This window comes from Pelophylax lessonae (genome assembly GCF_965119305.1).
Source record: "Pelophylax lessonae genome assembly, chromosome: 3".
Classification (NCBI taxonomy): Eukaryota; Metazoa; Chordata; class Amphibia; order Anura; family Ranidae; genus Pelophylax; species Pelophylax lessonae.
Window position 1 is genome coordinate 544,032,359 of NC_138770.1, and position 19,817 is coordinate 544,052,175.

Genomic DNA, 19,817 nt, shown 5'->3' on the forward strand with positions numbered 1-19,817 from the left:
ATCTCAACCTGATACACCTTTGGGATGAATTTGAGTGGAGACTGCGAGCCAGGCCTTCTCATCCACATCCATGCCTGACCTCACAAATGCACTTTTGGAAGAATGGTCAAGCCTTCAAATAGACACACTCCTAAACCTTGCGGACAGCCTTCCCAGAAGAGTTGAAGCTGTTATAGCTGAAAAGGGTGGGCCAATTCAATATTGAACCCTACAGACTAAGAATGGGATGCCATTAAAGTTCATGTGCGTGTAAAGGCAGGTGTCCCAATACTTTGGACAATATAGTGTATGTGTTCTCAGCTCGTAGTGTTTACTAGATAAACAAAGCTGCAAAAGCCAATTCATTTTTGGAGTCGTGCACTCTTTTACTCAGGGCTTATCAATGTTCAATATAAAAAAGTGCAGAAGTATGGTTCAAGGCAAGCCCAATTGAACTTTTGGTTAAAATCAAATAAATAAATTCCTAGTACATTAAAACGGAAGGTGTACGAAATCTTACAGTCTGTCTTCTTTTTAAAAAAATAGCAAAGCCTGTCCCCTACCAGCAGGCTTAAGCAATGGACCCATCCTCTTTTTGTGTGGAAGCATCCCTGCTGAGTCAGACTTAGATCTATGCAATCAGCAAAACTCACGATCCCTACTGATTGGAGAACTCTAGCTCTAACCTAGCAAGGAGCATGTTTGACCTCTGCTGAGAAACCACTGATTCCACAAAAGGGTCCTTCTCTGAAGCTTTCATACAGGGGACAGGCTTTTCTACTCAGGCTCAGGCTGCATTCTAAAGAAAGGAAGACTTTGCATACCTCGTGGTTTTAATGCACCTAGAATGCATTTGCTGATTTGAATTGAAGGTTTAGCTGGACTTTCAGTAATTAAATAACTGCTTAAAAAGTAGTCCTCCCTTCTAAGCAAACTATTAATTAACTCTCCTGTTGCCCGTGTCTACCAAATTTTCAACTTTGAGGAGTAAATCTTGCTGAAAGATAGTATTGGATGTTGGCATCCCCCACACGGTATTAAAGTGTCATTAACCCCAAACAATCAAATACTGTCAATACATGCTAAATTTCATTGTGTTCACACTCAGTCATCCACTGGAGCATTTGTTTTCTGTATTCTGCAAAAATCCTGGTTGATCCTGCTGTTTCCTGTCCCTCCCTCTTTTTCTGTGTCCCCGCTGCAGCCTGAGATTGTGTAGAGCAGCTGTTGACATCTACTGAGCATGCTCCAGTTTAGTTTCCCTTCTAAGCTGTTCATGTGCTTCTTTTTCTTATTTGTGCAGCCCACTTGACTATAGAGTCACACATGTGGGCATATACACAGTGGTAAATTACATTTCCCTTTCTCCCTCCTCCTTTATGTCCTCATATTGCTAAACATTACGGGGCAGATTAAAGGATGGTGATCGCTGGAGGCTTCACCTTCCTGTTAGTCCCAGCTTATACACACTATAGACAAAAGATGTAGAGACGTGACACAGCCTGTGATTGGCAGAACCTCCACCAGATTGCTTTACAGTGTGAACAAAATGAAAGCTATTGTCAGTTAACATAAACTCCACCTACACCATGTTTTTGAAAAGCATTTATAAACATTTGTCTTGAAGTATAGATTTATATGAAACTTTAAAATTCTTTGTTGCTAATAATTATTTATTTAAATTCTCTATTCTGAAAGCCTTTTTTATGTCATGTGACTGGCACAGCACCAATCCTGACTGTGTAGACACAGATTCATACATCAGAAGGGGACAGGAAAGACCTGGGAAACATCATGTGACCTCTGAGCAGCAATGATTAAATAAGGTACTCAGATGATGTTTTAATTAAAATGTTATATTAAATCTAGTGGCATGATCTTTATACTTAAATAGAAGGGATGATGGCAATATAACATTGTATGTTTAGTATCACTTTAAATATTAGTTTTGGATGGGCTAGCAAACTAAAATGATGTTTGTAAACCTACATATTGTTGGAAACACTATGAGAAAAGGGTGGGTAGCCTAGATGTACTATAACAAACTTATGTGTTTGCAAAGCAACCTGTAACCAAGTGTACATTACTGATTATGTGACAGGGTGTTACAGGAATGCCTTCACTTCTTAAAAATAAGCAAATATAAGAAACGATATCTAGAAAGGGTCATGATATGGAAAAGACTGTAAATTGCTAAATTATAAATGCAAGCAGTCAGCTAAGCCACTCTTTTATTCAGCAGAAACTGTGCTATGTGGTAAGAATACAAAAACGGTTATACATGCAACAAAATTGTGCCATTCAGACCCCATTTGATGAACTTTTTTTTCAAGGAGGGAAACCAACACAGTAATTTTTAGTCTCTATAACATGCTCCTACTTTGTAGCACCCAAAATGCTGGCAAAAGGTGCTAAGTATAAGTATAAATTCTGAATGTATCTACACACCTAGGGTACTATTTTGGTTTTGCTAAAACTGTATTTTATAGAAGGTTGCAATTTTAACCGGTTGAAGACCAGGCCTTTTCTGGAACTTTTTGTTTACAAGTTTAAATTAGTATTTTTTGCTAGAAAATTATATATACATATAATATAAACATATTTTGAACAAGGTGTAAAAACACTTTAAAACAAGCCCCGACTGACCTCTGTACCTATAGACAATGTGGAGAAACCAATCTTCAAAATTCACAACAGAAGAAGTGAAATCAAAGCTCACCTTTTGTTATTTTCAATTGCAGCAGAAACTTTGCAGTCTCCCAGCCCTTGAAAGCTAACCTTTTCCTCTTTCTCCTGAAATCACATCAGCATACAGTTATGCATGCTGGTATAAAATCATCTTACTTTCTTTGGTTAAACAAACATTTCTTTTTGCTTTACTTACAACTACCATTTTTCACTTCCTGGTTTCTTTGAGGCATTGTGATGTAACCGTGGCCACACAGATGTCACTATATGGTAATTATAGCTTGGATGACAAGCATTAATTACCATCTAAACGATAATATGAAGTTATATTTTGTGCATTTAGGATAGGGATGCACTTCAGGTCTTTGTTAAAACAATCTACTGAGCAGCCCAGAACTAGTTTGTTAGAGAGTCAGTCTATTCCACATTTTCACAGCTCTTACGGCAAAGAAGTCGTTCTGTTTTTCATCTAGATGTAAATAATGCCCCTTTGTTCTGTTAATTAACCACTTGCCTACTGTGCACTTAAACACCCTTCCCATCCAGGCCAATTTTCAGCTTTCAGCGCTGTCACACTTTGACTGACAATTGCGCGGTCATGCTACACTGTACCCATATGAAATTTTTATCATTTTTTTCACACAAATAGAGCTTTCTTTTGGTGGTATTTAATCATCTCTGGGTTTTTTATTTTTTACAAAAAAAAAAGAATAAAGACAGAAAATTTTGAAAAAAAAAAAAGTTTTTCTTATTTTCTGCGAGTAAATTTTGAAAATAAATTTTTCTCCTTCACTGATGTGCGCTGATGAGGCGGCACTGATGGGCACTGATAGGCTGCACTGATGGGCACTGATGAGGTGGCACTTATGGGCACTGATGAGGTGGCACTTATGGGCACTGATGAGGAGGTACTAATATGCCGCACTGATGAGCATTGATAGGCGGCACTGATAGGCGGCACTGATAGGCGGCACTGATGAGCACTGATAGGCGGAACTGCTGGGCACTGAGAGGTGGCACTGCTGCGCACTGAGAGGTGGCACTGAGAGGTGGCACGCTGGGCACTGAGAGGCGGCACTGACGGGCGGCACTGATGGGCACTGAGAGGCGGCACTGATGGGCACTGGCGGATGGCACTGATGGACACTGACGGGTGGCACTGATGAGCACTGATGGGCGGCACTGATGAGCACTGATGGGCAGCACCATCAGTGCCCACACTCAGTGCCCATAGTGCTGCCAGTCAGTGCTCATCAGTGCCTAGATGAGCAGGCACTGATGGGCACTGACTGGCAGCACTATGGGCACTGATTGTGGGCATTGATGGGGGACACTGATGGCGGGCACTGTGGGCACTGTTGGGGGCAATTTGTGTATTTTTTTTACCTTTTAGTAATCAGGGCACTGGTGATCAGTGCCCTGATTACATGTCTCTGTGTCCCCAGCGCTGTGAGGCTCCCCCTCCTTCCTCACACTGCAGGCTCCGTATGAGGAAGGAGCGCCGGCGATGAGAGATGATCTCATATGTTTACATATGAGATCATCTCTCATTGGATGGTCCGATCACGTGGTGAATGGCCGCTGTGATTGGCCGTTCACCACGATCTGTGATCAGCCGTGTCCAAGGGACATGGCCGACACAGATTCTCCCCGATGCGCGCTCGCGGGAGCGCGCGGGGAGCCTGCTTCTGGGAGGCCATTTAAAAACAGCCTCCCGAAAATTCGAGGCCGCGCTGCAGCCGTATATAGGCTGTAGCGCGGATGGGAACAAGTTAACTAAAAGGGAATAACTTGCAACCCTCTTTTGGGATGGTTATGAGAATTACCCTCCCCAAATAGGATATGCAGATGAGAAATAAAAAAATAGAGTTCTTCTGACTGCTTGAATTTTTAGATACATTTTTAAATAAAAACCATGGGCATTAATTGTGATGAATCGCAGAATCTATGGTGCTATAGGCGGAACAACAACAAATTGCACTTATTAACTTTAAATAATAAATAATTTACTAGGACTCACAGACTTGCATTGGTATGAATGGCCGAGGCCTTTTATTTTTTTTTAAATTACAAATATATAACTTAGTTCAGCCATGGAGCTCAAACTTAACTAATAACACACACTTTACATTAAATATGTAACTCAGCCATAAAGTCCAAGTTACCCAAAACTATTTATCTTCAAAGAAAAACAACCCATTAAGGAATAGTAGCCACAAGAAAACAAAATGAAAGAAAAAGGAAATTGGGGCAGGGTGGGAGGGACAAAGTCTTGGTCTGCTCCCACTGACTGATGCTGCCTAACGGATTTGTCTATTTTTATAGGGGACTGTTTAGATGCAAGGTGGCCAAATTCTATTTTTTAAACCAATCAACAGTAAGTGTTTAACTAACTGTCCAATTAACTAAAATTTTGTAATTGACCTATCAGCATATCATGCTTAACTGGCCAATCACAAAGTACCCCTATTGTTGTCCTGCCATGGCCCCATACATGCATCGCGAGTACTTTGACTCGCCCTGCATTTCCAATCAATGACAGGATATTCATAATCAAATCGAATCGTGAGACCAGTGAAGATGCGCACCCCTACTGGATATGTGTCCTATTTTGTTTTGGATTTTGATGTGAAAATAACTGCATGTTAGCACAAATGTGTAAGTAAAACCGGCACAGCGTGGTAATTATCTTCATAGTTTCTCGTTACATGTTTCCCAGCGCCAAGGTTCACAATGCTAAATCCATCTCTTCCAAAACCCTTAAATGTGTATAAACATTGTATTTTCTGGGAAAAAAATGGAGTTATAAATCACTGGTACTTGGCAGCTTCCTTCCTGTCCTCTAGAAATGAAAAGTATATTCTCAGTTTAATGGCCACTTGTGTATAGAAGATTGCTAAGGCGGTTGGGACCAAAAGAAACACAGCACATTTTCACGTAACAGTAAGTGCACACAAAATCAGCCTGTTAAATATTTTTACCTTAAAGAAGTTAATTCCAACTCTCTCCACTTGCCCTCCCCATCCCCCCTTTTACACTTGTGCGGCCTGAAAGTCGCTCAACTTTGCTGCGATTTTTTGGCCGCGACTTTGCCGTGATTTTGGCGCGACTTTGACTGGACTTGAAGCAATGCCTGTGTAATCTTGACGTTTATGGACCTCAAGTCGCATCAAAGTCATACCAAAGTAGTGCAAGGACTACTTTGAAGTCGCACAGATATGAGTGGTACTCATTGGAAATCATGGGGTAGGACTTAGGGATTGACCGATTATCGGTGGGGGCGATTATCGGAGGCCAATATTCACTTTTTTTGAAGTATCTGAATTGGCCACAAACTTGTCGATATGGCCAAAATAGGTTGTACCGCCAGATTTAAAAAAAAAATAACAGTATTCCAAATAGCCAAACTTGGCGTTTTGAATGCTTTTAAGTGTAGAGGAGGGATTTGGGGTCTTACAGACCTCAGATCCCTCTATAAAAAGTACCTGACACTGCCTATTACTGTCACAAAGGATATTTACATTCCTTGTGACAGCAATAAAGTGATCAAAAAAAAAAAAAATTTAAAGGGCAGTTTAAAAAATAAAAAAATTAAATGTGCAGAATATCAGCACCTAATATCGGCTATCGGCCTGAAGGTAGGACGAAAATTGCTGCAAAATCGCGGCGCAGCCGCGCAACTTTCAGGTCGCACAAGTGTTATAGGGGCCTTATGCTACAGACCCCAGAACAGCCAGAGGCCTTCTTCACTTGCTGCAGCCTACACAGGCAATCATCTTACTGAGCTGACAAGCCTTGGAGTAAAGCATGCATGTGTATTTTCTCTATAGGCCCCAATAGAAATACCTTCTTACTGCAGGTTGAAGCTGAAGCCCACAGAGAGACGCCAAAGCCCATTTACTGACAATGAGCTTCAGGCCCAGGTGCATCTGCACTGCTGAAACCAAAGCAACTCACCAGTAATATTCATTACAATAAACAGTGTATCCAGAAATTATTCACAGCGCTTCACTTTTTCCACATTTTGTTATGTTAAAGCTCTATTCCAAAATTGATTAAATTCATTATTTTCCACAAAATTCTACAAGCAATACCCCATAATGACAACATGAAAGAGTGAAAGAAGTTTGTTTGAAATCTTTGCAAATTTATTAAAAGTAAAGAAATGAAAAAAATCACATGTACGTGCCACAGCCCTTGCCATGACACTCAAAATTGAGCTCAACCTGTTTCCACTGATCATCCTTGAGATGTTTCTACAACTTGATTGGAGTCCACCTGTGGTAAATTCAGTTGATTGGACATGATTTGGAAAGGCACACACCTGTCTATATAAGATCCCACATTTAATAGTGCATGTCAGAGCACAAACCAAGCCATGAAGTTCAAGGACTTGTCTGTAAAACTCTGAGACAGGATTGTATCAAGGCACAGATCTGGAGAAGGGTACAGAAACATTTCTGCAGCATTGAAGGTCCCAATGAGCACAATGGCCTCCATCATCTGTAAATGGAAGAAGTTTGGAACCACCAGGACTCTTCCTAGAGCGGGCCACCCAGCTAAACTGAGCGATCGGGGAAGAAGGGTCTTAGTCAAAAAGGTGACCAAGAACCAGATGGTCACTCTGACAGAACTTCAGCATTACTCTGTGTAGAGAGGAGAAACTTCCAGAGGAACAACCATCTCTGCAGCACTCCACCAATCAGGCCTGTGGGATAGAGTGGCCAGACGGAAACCACTCCTAAAAGTAAAAGGCACATAACAGCCCACCTGGAGTTTACCAAAAGGCACCTGAAGGACTCTCAGACCATGAGAAACAAAATTCTCAGGTCTGATGAAACAAAGTTAGAACTCTTTGGTCTGAATGGCAAGCGTCATGTCTGGAGGAAACCAGGCACCGCTCATCACCTGGCCAACACCATCCCTACAGTGAAGCATGGTGGTGGCAGTATCATGATGTGGGGATATTTTTCAGTGGCAGGAACTGGGAGACTAGTCAGGATCGGGGGGAAGATGAATGCAGCAATGTAAAGAGACATCCTTGATGAAAATCTACTCCAGAGCGCTCACATTGGGGCGAAGGTTTATCTTCCAACAGAACAATGACCCTAAGAACACAACCAAGATAACAAAGGAGTGGCTATGGGACAACTCTGTGAATGTCCTTGAGTGATCCAGCTATAGCCCAGACTTGAATCTGATTGAAAATCTCTGAAGAAATCTGAAAATGGCTGTGCACCGACGCTCCCCATCCAACCCGATGGAGCTTCAGAGGTCCTGCAAAGAAGAATGGGAGAAACTGCCCAAAAATAGGTGCACCAAGCTTGTAGCATCATACTCAAAAATACTTGAGGCTTGGTGCCAAAGGTTCTTCAACAAAGTATTGAGCAAAGGGTGTGAATACTTATGTACATGTGATTTTTTTATTTTTAATAAATTCGCAAAGATTTCAAACAAACTTCTTTCACGTTGTCATTATGGGGTATTGTTTGTAGAATTTTGAGGAAAATAATGAATGTAATCCATTTTGGAATAAGGCTGTAACATAACAAAATGTGGAAAAATTGAAGCGCAGTGAAAACTTTTAGGATGCACTGTACATTTCATGGTGTGTAAAGCACGCAATCTAGAAGAACGAAAGGCATGTAAGGTATTTTATTTGCATAATAAGTTATTTGTCATTGCTAGAACCTGAGGGTCAGACCCTAGGCTAAAAACAGTGGCGTTATAGCTACTGTAGCAACTGCTTGTGACAGGATCAAACTAGCTACCTGCCAACCTTATCTTCTATTATCTTCAGGCGTTTTCCTAATACGGGCACCTTTTACCCTACATTAAATGTAAATACAATGTTATAATTGTAGTGCACTTTATAAGCTTTCTGCTGTCTTAACTTTACAAAAACAAACACATCAAAGCCATTACACCTTACATATCAGCTTATTTATTTTTTTGCTGTACTTTTTTTTTAACTTATGTTATGTGTGTAACAAGGTCATTTCCTTCCATAGAAGTCATATGAGATTACTATACAAACACAATGTAGCATACTTTGAAATATACATAATCACAACTGCTACAAAATGCAACACATAATAGGAATAAAACTGAAAACTAGGCATCACAGGTAAGAATGAAAGTGATTGTCAGTCCCCGTTCACACTAAGGCGACCTGTGAGGCGACCTGGTCGCCTCACAGGTCGCCGTAGGTCGCCTTCCATAGAGAAGCTGCGGACCCGTTCTAATAGGAGCGACACAAGTGGCTCCAACTTAGAAAAAGGGTCCGGAGCTTCTTTGGGGCGACCCGGAGGCGACCGCCATAGACTTCAATGTTATGAAGTCTGTGGCGGCCGCTCCGAGGTCGTGGCGCGCTCCCCCAAGTCGGATCACCCCTATGTGAACGGGGCCTCAAGGTATTTTTTGCTTATTTATTTATTTTTAAATAACAAACATGTTCTGACCTGCCCCTTGCAATAGCTTTGCGCAGAGCAGGCCCGATCCTCCTCTTCTGGTGTCCCTTGCCAGCGCTCCTGGCTCCTCCTGCCTTCCTGGTGCCCCCAAAGCAAGCTGCTTGCTATGGGGGGGGGGCACTCATGCATGCTCAATCCCAAGCCTCACTGTGTGAGTCTATTGACACAGGCAGTGCGGCTAAGCCCTGCCCCCTGTTCCCTCATCACTGGATTTGATTGACATCAGCGGGAGTCAATCGCACCTGTTACTTTCACTGAATCCAGTGTGGAGGGAGAAAGAAAGCAGCGTCACTGCTCCCGGGCACAATGCTGGATTGAGATCAGGTTCAAGTAAGTATTTAGAGTTCAGGGGGGCAGCACATACATTTTTTTTAGTTTTGACTCTATTAGGATCGGTTCATTAGCTGAGTGTATGTTACTGTGTTTTTAAATGTTAGCCAAGGTTGCCAGAGCTTAGCAAATTTAACCACTTGCCTTCTGTGCACTTAAACCCCCTTCCCATCCAGACCAATTTTTAGCTTTCAGTGCTCTCACATTTTGAATGACAATTGCTTGGTCATGCAACACTGAACCCATATGAATTTTCCGTCCTTTTTTTCACACAAATCGAGCTTTCTTTTGGTGGTATTTAATCATCTCTGGGTTTTTTTTATGTTTACATATGAGATCATCTCTCATTGCATGGGCCGATCACGTGGTAAATGGCTGCTGTGATTGGCCATTTACCACGATCTGTGATTGGCTGTGTCCAAGGGACACTGCCGACACAGATTTTCCCCGATGCGCGCTCGCGGGAGCGCGCGGGGAGCCTGTCTCTGGGAGGCCGTTTAAAGACGGCCTCCCGGAAATTCGAGTCCGCGCTGTAGCCGTACTTCGGCTATAGCACGGATGGGAAGAAGTTAAAAGGTGTGTCGTAGGCAATTGCGATAAGCTCTTCCATCTCGGATAATTTTTCAACTTGTGTAAACCATTCTCTGATGGAAGGAGTTGAAGCTGTTCCCCAATGTCTTGGAATACACAGTTTCGCAGCGTTAATTAGAAATGTTGTCAAAGACTTATATGATGGAGGATTGTATTGTATGATGTAAGTGTAAGAGGAATGTAAATCCAATAGTCTCCATCCAATAGTCATACATCCTATAAATCCAATAGTCTCCATGCCTATAAAATGGTATTGACTTCAAATTTTAAAGTGCAGCTCTAACTTTGGATAGAATAAGGAGTGGTTATTACTAGGGTTGAGCGGACACCTAGATGTCCGTGTTCGACGGGTTCGGCCGAACTTTAAAAAAAAGTCCGGGTCCGTGTCCCGGACTTTTACCGAACTTTTCCCGGACACCGAACCCCATTGAAGTCAATGGGGACCCGAACTTTAAGGCACTAAAATGGCTCTAAAACACCAAAGGAAAGGGCTAGAGTGCTGCAAATGGCAGCAAAACGTAATTAAGAGCATGGCAAGTGCTCTGCAAACAAATGTGGATAGGGAAATAACTTAAAACAACAAAAAAAAACAGAAAAATAAAACAATGTTCTTCTTCATCTCTGAAGGACGAGGCCCATATGGAGTAGGAGGGAGGTTGAGGTGGTGGTGGATGTGGCGGTGACATAGGCGTGCGCACAGGGTGTGCTGGGTGTGCCTGGGCACACCCTAATCACCTAGGGCACATAGCATTGCCAGTGAGGAGATGGGAAAGATCTCCCTGGGACCTGCTCTGCTCTATTTCTCCTTGCCTACAGGTACATGGCCCCGATACATTACTCTCCCTGCTGGCAAACACATGCATGTGTATTTCAACTTTGGGGTGCACACCTTAATGCAATAGGCTGCGCACACCTATGGGCGGTGTAGGTGGAAGCGGCGGTGGAGGAGGACCAGGGCCGGATTAACAGCATCATGGGCTTGGTGCTGAGGATTTTGAAGGGCCTTAAGGGCCGTGCCTTGCCATGCACCCAGAGGAGGAAGGGTGCAGCCATGCATGCCTAATTCAACATGGGATGCTGTCTCTGAAGCCCATAAACACATCCATGCATCGCCAACTGTCCCTCCTTGTCCGGCCTTCACGCTGTGTGGGGAGGTTCTGAGGGTGCTGCCTGGGGAAGCGAGCATAGAAGCCAGACTTCTGTGTTTACAAGTGACAGAAGAGCGGTAACAGTGAATATGGCCAACCCGGGGCCTATATAAAAGGTAGGGGCCTGGAGCTGCAGCTCCAATAGCCCCTACATTAATCTGGCCCTGAGGAGGAGGACGAGGTAGCCAACACTGCTTCTTTTCAAAAATTTTAAATGAGGGTACACCCCAAAAGAGTGAGAAAGAGCAAAAATGGAACAATGGGTGGGTAAGGTCGGTATCCATTGCTATTCTGCATAAGGTACGGAAAAGTCCCGTGGGATCCATGCCTGGTTCATTTTAATGAACGTGAGCTTGTCCACATTGTCTCTGGACAGGCGGCTGCGCTTGTCTGTTATAACGCCCCCAGCCGTGCTAAATACCCCTTCAGATAATACACTGGCTGCAGGGCACGCCAGCACCTCCAAGGCGTAAAGGGCAAGCTCAGGCCATGTGCCCAATTTGGAGACCCAGAAGTTGAAGGGGGCAGACCCGTCATTCACTACATGTAGGCGTGTGCACACATACTGCTCCACCATGTTGGTAAAATGCTGCCTCCTGCTAAGACGTTCCATCTGAGCTGCTGGTGCTGCTGTTTGTTGTGGCGTGCTGACAAAGCTTTTCCACATTTCGGCCATGCTAACCCTGCCTTCTGAGGTGCTGGCGGTGCCCTGGTTGCGTTGGCGACCTCCTCCTCCTCCTCCTCTGCCTTGTGCTTCCACTGTGGCCCCGCTGTCAGATGGGAATGCCAGCAGCATGGCGTCTACCAGCGTGCGCTTGTACTCGCGCATCTTGCGATCGCGCTCCAGTGAGTGAATTAAGGACGGTACGTTGTCCTTGTAACGGGGATCCAGCAGCGTGGCCACCCAGTAATCAGCACAAGTTAGAATGTGGGCAACTCGGCGGTCGTTGTGGAGACACTGCAGCATGTAATCGCTCATGTGTGCCAGGCTGCCCAGAGGCAACGAAAGGCTGTCCTCTGTGGGAGGTGTATCGTCCGTGTCCTCTGTATCCCCCCAGCCACGCACCAGTGATGGCCATGAGCTGGCCTGGGTGCCACCCTGCTGTGAACATGGTTCCATCTCCTCCTCCAGCTCCTCCTCCTCCTCATCCTCCTCATCCTCCAGAACTGTGCCCCTGCTGGACAATTGCGTCCCTGGCGTTTGCGTGTGCAGGAACCCACCCTCGGAGCCCCTTGCGAATGACTGCCCTGAAAGCCTTGGAAATGTTACCTCTTCATCCTCCTCCTCCTCCTCATCCTGTGCCACATCCTCTTCCATCATCGCCCGAATTGTTTTTTCAAGGAGGCATAGAAGTGGGATAGTTAAGCTGAGAACGGCGTCATTGCCACTGGCCATGTTGGTGGAGTACTCAAAACAGCGCAACAAGGCACACAGGTCTCGCATGGAGGCCCAGTTAAATTAAATAGCGGAATAGAAAATATGATCCAAAAAAAGTGTATGTATATCACACGTACACAACCACACTGGGCCCCAATTACTATTGTTTGTACCCCTAAAAGGCTAGATGAGGAGTAGGGGGAGTATGGAACAGGCAGCACCCTCAAACCTTCAGAAGTATGAGATGAACCCCAACAACTTGGAAAGGTGGATCTCTCTCACACGTACCAACACAGACTATCCCCCAATTTAACTGATCCCCAAAGGTTTTTGATTAAATAGCGGAATAGAAAATATGATCCAAAAAAAGTGTATGTATATCACACGTACACAACCACACTAGGCCCCAATTACTATTGTTTGTACCCCTAAAAGGCTAGATGAGGAGTAGGGGGGGTATGGAACAGGCAGCACCCTCAAACCTTCAGAAGTATGAGATGAACCCCAACAACTTGGAAAGGTGGATCTCTCTCACACGTACCAACACAGACTATCCCCCAATTTAACTGATCCCCAAAGGTTTTTGATTAAATAGCGGAATAGAAAATATGATCCAAAAAAAGTGTATGTATATCACACGTACACAACCACACTAGGCCCCAATTACTATTGTTTGTACCCCTAAAAGGCTAGGAGTAGGGGGAGTATGGAACAGGCAGCACCCTCAAACCTTCAGAAGTATGAGATGAACCCCAACAACTTGGAAAGGTGGATCTCTCTCACACGTACCAACACAGACTATCCCCCAATTTAACTGATCCCCAAAGGTTTTTGATTAAATAGCGGAATAGAAAATATGATCCAAAAAAAGTGTATGTATATCACACGTACACAACCACACTAGGCCCCAATTACTATTGTTTGTACCCCTAAAAGGCTAGATGAGGAGTAGGGGGGGTATGGAACAGGCAGCACCCTCAAATCTTCAGAAGTATGAGATGAACCCCAAAAACTTGGAAAGGTGGATCTCTCTCACACGTACCAACACAGACTATCCCCCAATTTAACTGATCCCCAAAGGTTTTTGATTAAATAGCGGAATAGAAAATATGATCCAAAAAAAGTGTATGTATATCACACGTACACAACCACACTAGGCCCCAATTACTATTGTTTGTACCCCTAAAAGGCTAGATGAGGAGTAGGGGGGGTATGGAACAGGCAGCACCCTCAAACCTTCAGAAGTATGAGATGAACCCCAACAACTTGGAAAGGTGGATCTCTCTCACACGTACCAACACAGAATATCCCCCAATTTAACTGATCCCCAAAGGTTTTTGATTAAATAGCGGAATAGAAAATATGATCCAAAAAAAGTGTATGTATATCACACGTACACAACCACACTAGGCCCCAATTACTATTGTTTGTACCCCTAAAAGGCTAGATGAGGAGTAGGGGGGGTATGGAACAGGCAGCACCCTCAAACCTTCAGAAGTATGAGATGAACCCCAACAACTTGGAAAGGTGGATCTCTCTCACACGTACCAACACAGACTATCCCCCAATTTAACTGATCCCCAAAGGTTTTTGATTAAATAGCGGAATAGAAAATATGATCCAAAAAAAGTGTATGTATATCACACGTACACAACCACACTGGGCCCCAATTACTATTGTTTGTACCCCTAAAAGGCTAGATGAGGAGTAGGGGGAGTATGGAACAGGCAGCACCCTCAAACCTTCAGAAGTATGAGATGAACCCCAACAACTTGGAAAGGTGGATCTCTCTCACACGTACCAACACAGACTATCCCCCAATTTAACTGATCCCCAAAGGTTTTTGATTAAATAGCGGAATAGAAAATATGATCCAAAAAAAGTGTATGTATATCACACGTACACAACCACACTGGGCCCCAATTACTATTGTTTGTACCCCTAAAAGGCTAGATGAGGAGTAGGGGGAGTATGGAACAGGCAGCACCCTCAAACCTTCAGAAGTATGAGATGAACCCCAACAACTTGGAAAGGTGGATCTCTCTCACACGTACCAACACAGACTATCCCCCAATTTAACTGATCCCCAAAGGTTTTTGATTAAATAGCGGAATAGAAAATATGATCCAAAAAAAGTGTATGTATATCACACGTACACAACCACACTAGGCCCCAATTACTATTGTTTGTACCCCTAAAAGGCTAGATGAGGAGTAGGGGGGGTATGGAACAGGCAGCACCCTCAAACCTTCAGAAGTATGAGATGAACCCCAACAACTTGGAAAGGTGGATCTCTCTCACACGTACCAACACAGACTATCCCCCAATTTAACTGATCCCCAAAGGTTTTTGATTAAATAGCGGAATAGAAAATATGATCCAAAAAAAGTGTATGTATATCACACGTACACAACCACACTAGGCCCCAATTACTATTGTTTGTACCCCTAAAAGGCTAGATGAGGAGTAGGGGGGGTATGGAACAGGCAGCACCCTCAAACCTTCAGAAGTATGAGATGAACCCCAACAACTTGGAAAGGTGGATCTCTCTCACACGTACCAACACAGACTATCCCCCAATTTAACTGATCCCCAAAGGTTTTTGATTAAATAGCGGAATAGAAAATATGATCCAAAAAAAGTGTATGTATATCACACGTACACAACCACACTAGGCCCCAATTACTATTGTTTGTACCCCTAAAAGGCTAGATGAGGAGTAGGGGGGGTATGGAACAGGCAGCACCCTCAAACCTTCAGAAGTATGAGATGAACCCCAACAACTTGGAAAGGTGGATCTCTCTCACACGTACCAACACAGACTATCCCCCAATTTAACTGATCCCCAAAGGTTTTTGATTAAATAGCGGAATAGAAAATATGATCCAAAAAAAGTGTATGTATATCACACGTACACAACCACACTAGGCCCCAATTACTATTGTTTGTACCCCTAAAAGGCTAGGAGTAGGGGGAGTATGGAACAGGCAGCACCCTCAAACCTTCAGAAGTATGAGATGAACCCCAACAACTTGGAAAGGTGGATCTCTCTCACACGTACCAACACAGACTATCCCCCAATTTAACTGATCCCCAAAGGTTTTTGATTAAATAGCGGAATAGAAAATATGATCCAAAAAAAGTGTATGTATATCACACGTACACAACCACACTAGGCCCCAATTACTATTGTTTGTACCCCTAAAAGGCTAGATGAGGAGTAGGGGGAGTATGGAACAGGCAGCACCCTCAAATCTTCAGAAGTATGAGATTGTGTTCACTGTACCCCACAAAGATTGAGTTCACTGCACCCCACAATGATTGTGTTCACTGCACCCCACAAAGATTGTGTTCACTGCACCTCACAAAGATTGTGTTCACTGTACCCCCCAAAGATTGTGTTCACTGCACCCCACAAAGATTCTGTTCACTGTACCCCACAAAGATTGTGTTCACTGCACCCTAAAAGGATGTTGTTCACTGCACCCCACAAAGATTGTGTTCACTGCACCCTAAAAGGATGTTGTTCACTGCACCCCAAAAAGATTGTGTTCACTGTACCCCCCCAAAGATTGTGTTCACTGCACCCCACAAAGATTGTGTTCACTGCACCCCAAAAAGATTGTGTTCACTGTACCCCCCAAAGATTGTGTTCACTGCACCCCAAAAAGATTGTGTTCACTGTACCCCCCAAAGATTGTGTTCACTGCACCCCACAAAGATTCTGTTCACTGTACCCCACAAAGATTGTGTTCACTGCACCCCAAAAAGATTGTGTTCACTGTACCCCCCCAAAGATTGTGTTCACTGCACCCCACAAAGATTCTGTTCACTGCACCCCACAAAGGATTTTGTTCACTGCACCCCAAAAAGATTGTGTTCACTGCACCCCAAAAAGGATTTTGATCACTGCACCCCAAAAAGGATGTTGTTCACTGCACCCCAAAAATGATTTTGTTCACTCCACCCCAAAAAGATTGTGTTCACTGCACCCCACAAAGATTGTGTTCACTGCACCCCAAAAAGATTGTGTTCACTGTACCCCCCAAAGATTGTGTTCACTGCACCCCACAAAGATTCTGTTCACTGTACCCCACAAAGATTGTGTTCACTGCACCCCAAAAAGATTGTGTTCACTGCACCCCAAAAAGGATGTTGTTCACTGCACCCCAAAAAGGATGTTGTTCACTCCACCCCAAAAAGATTGTGTTCACTGCACCCCACAAAGATTGTGTTCACTGCACCCCAAAAAGATTGTGTTCACTGCACCCCAAAAATGATTTTGTTCACTGCACCCCAAAAAGGATGTTGTTCACTCCACCCCAAAAAGATTGTGTTCACTGCACCCCAAAAAGATTGTGTTCACTGCACCCCACAAAGGATTTTGTTCACTGCACCCCAAAAAGATTGTGTTCACTGCACCCCAAAAAGGATGTTGTTCACTGCACCCCAAAAAGGATTTTGTTCACTGCACCCCAAAAAGATTGTGTTCACTGCACCCCACAAAGGATTTTGTTCACTGCACCCCACAAAGATTGTGTTCACTGCACACCAAAAAGGATTGTGTTCACTGCACCCCAAAAAGATTTTGTTCACTGCACCCCAAAAAGATTGTGTTCACTGCAGCCCAAAAAGATTGTGTTCACTGCAGCCCAAAAAGATTGTGTTCACTGCAGCCCAAAAAGATTGTGTTCACTGCAGCTCACACACAGAAAAATGGATGTGGATCACTGACACCTGCCTATCTCCAATCCCACACCACACAGCAATATCGATTGTAGTTTGTAGAACACAGTTTCCCTAAAATTCAGCAGACTCTGTCCCTAACAGGATTGAGAAGAGATCGTAGATCAGGATTGAGTGCAGATTCACCCCACCCCCCACACAGCAATATCGATTGTAGTTTGTAGAAGACACTGACCCTATAATTCAGCAGACTCTATCCCTAAAATGCCTACAACTCGCCCTGCCTAAACACTCCGACCTGTCCCTCAATTCTATCCGGACACAAATGGTTTTTTCCTGCCTATCTTTCCCTAATCAGCAGCCAGCACATTGATGTGTGCTCTGTCCCTTAGCTAAGCAGCAGAATGACGCTGCTGCGGCGGCTGCCTCGAACTTATAAAGACTTGGTCACATGCTTCAGACGGCCAATCACAGCTACTAAGACATTTGCAGGCATGGCTGGGATGGCTTAAGGCACACCAGTTAAACGATTGTTGATTGGCTGTTGAAAGCCCGCCATGAAAAGAGCGCCAAAGCATGCAAAACCCGGAAATAAAACGACCGAACACGGATTTTTACCCGAACATACAGTAAAGTGTCCGTGTCCGTGTTCGGGTAAAAAAATCCAATTATTCGGTACGAACACGAATAATACAGTCCGTGTTCGCTCAACACTAGTTATTACCCATGGCAGGTTTGTGTCTCGTTTGGGATATTTCCCTGCACTTTCTGCACTAGAGATACAAGTGGAAATGAGAAGATATCTCTCATAAATGAGGATAAATGAGTTGTCAACTGAGCCAAGAAGATTTTTCCCTTACATCCTGTTCTAGTGACAACTCAATAATCTTTCATTTCCCATCACTATCTCTATAAGAATGATCACCTGGGCTAATTGAGAAGATGAATCTCCGCAGTCAGTGGTTGCCACCATGACATAACAATGTTGAGAATTATTAGTGATGTTTAGGGTAGTTAATGTTGCTTGGTACTCACAAACCTACAATTCTGTTGGAAAATCTGTTAAACCATTTACTGACTCCCCGTAGCTCTAACAAACTTGGGTAATTTTCTTTAAATGAGATCTATGTGTGTGACCACTTCCCTTGTAGTCCAAGCTTTCAATGTCGTAGGAGAACCCACAACATGGCATGACCTAAACTATGCTAATGTCTGTCATAGAAGATTGGGTAATGCGTATATAAGTAGCCCTTTCCTTTTCAGAAATAATAAGGCCATACTTAAAGAAATAAACACTTCTGCCATTACAAACTATGAACACAGTTTTGTTTAGACTAGAGTTCTTCTACAAGTGCTTACAGATTTTGCAATCTCACTCAGGCTTAAAGCATTATATTCATTGGCATTCACATGGCAAACATTCTTTCCTACACAATCTCTTCTTAGTAAAAGCTGCTGGTACCCCTTTTACATTGGAAACTTGGCACCAAGCTCTGCTCTTGAAAATGCCTTCACATCTTTCTTTCCAGTCTATCTGTAGATACAATGGAGGCAGACAACATAAAGACAAATTGCTGGCCTACACGCAAAACACCAATGTCATCCACTAAACTTTTAACTACGATGAAGGCGTTTATTTGATCTTTAGGACTGTAGCTTCACAAATATGTATTTATATGGCCTTAAAGTGATTGTAAACGATCATCTTGTAAAATAACCCATTCCGTTTAAAAGACAATTGAGATGCAAAACATTTTTGTATAGATATTTAAAAACAAAAAAACATTATAAATACTGTTTTTCCCTTTTTTATAAGTGATCACATTTCCTCTGTTTTCAGCCGCTTCAGAGCTGGGGGGAGGAGAAGCAGCAGCACACTGAGATTCCCAGTGAATGGCTGTGCAGTGGGGGAGAGTCAGGACAAGTCTGATCATTGGAGGAGAGCAGACTGAGTTCCCAGGACAGCTAGAGAACTGACCATGGGGTGTTCTCCTGCCCAGTGTGGTCAGTTTTTAATAGGAAAGCAGAGGGACTGGCAGGAACACCAGGAATTTCACATAAAGAAAGCAATACAAAGAGAACAGAATACTTTCTCATACAAGTACATGATACAGCAGGCACATATCAGGAATATGAAGTGTTGGGGTAACAAACATTATAAGACTCGGTGCTAAATCCCAGATTATGTTTTGCTTCGAAACGCAGCGCTAAATGCAAAGTGTTTAGCTGTGTTACCTGCTTCTTTTCTGTAATGATAACTGTCCTATTTGTTTTATTCATGGCAAGGAAAACTGAAATGATTTGCTGTGACGTTACCTGCTAGACTATTGAACATAAACAGGCATCCTAACTGATGTCTGTTCTGCCTGCAGAGCTGCCTAGAGGATATAGTACCTAGCTGGTTGCCATCATAATGCTTATATCATCAGTGATCTACTTTTTTGTTTGGGTCCCAATTCAGTACATTGACTATTTCAGCACCAATAACAGGTTAAGGAGAAAAATATGTTGTTAGTAAAGTACCAATGACTTGGAAACCCTCTGTCC

The 19,817-nt window shown here is 43.4% G+C and overlaps 1 protein-coding gene across 1 annotated transcript in view; it reads right to left on the reverse strand.

Annotated features, from left to right (window-relative positions):
• ACSS1 (acyl-CoA synthetase short chain family member 1) overlaps nucleotides 1–19,817 on the reverse strand; it is a 243,539-nt gene that overhangs the window by 172,016 nt on the left and 51,706 nt on the right. The window lies entirely within an intron of this gene.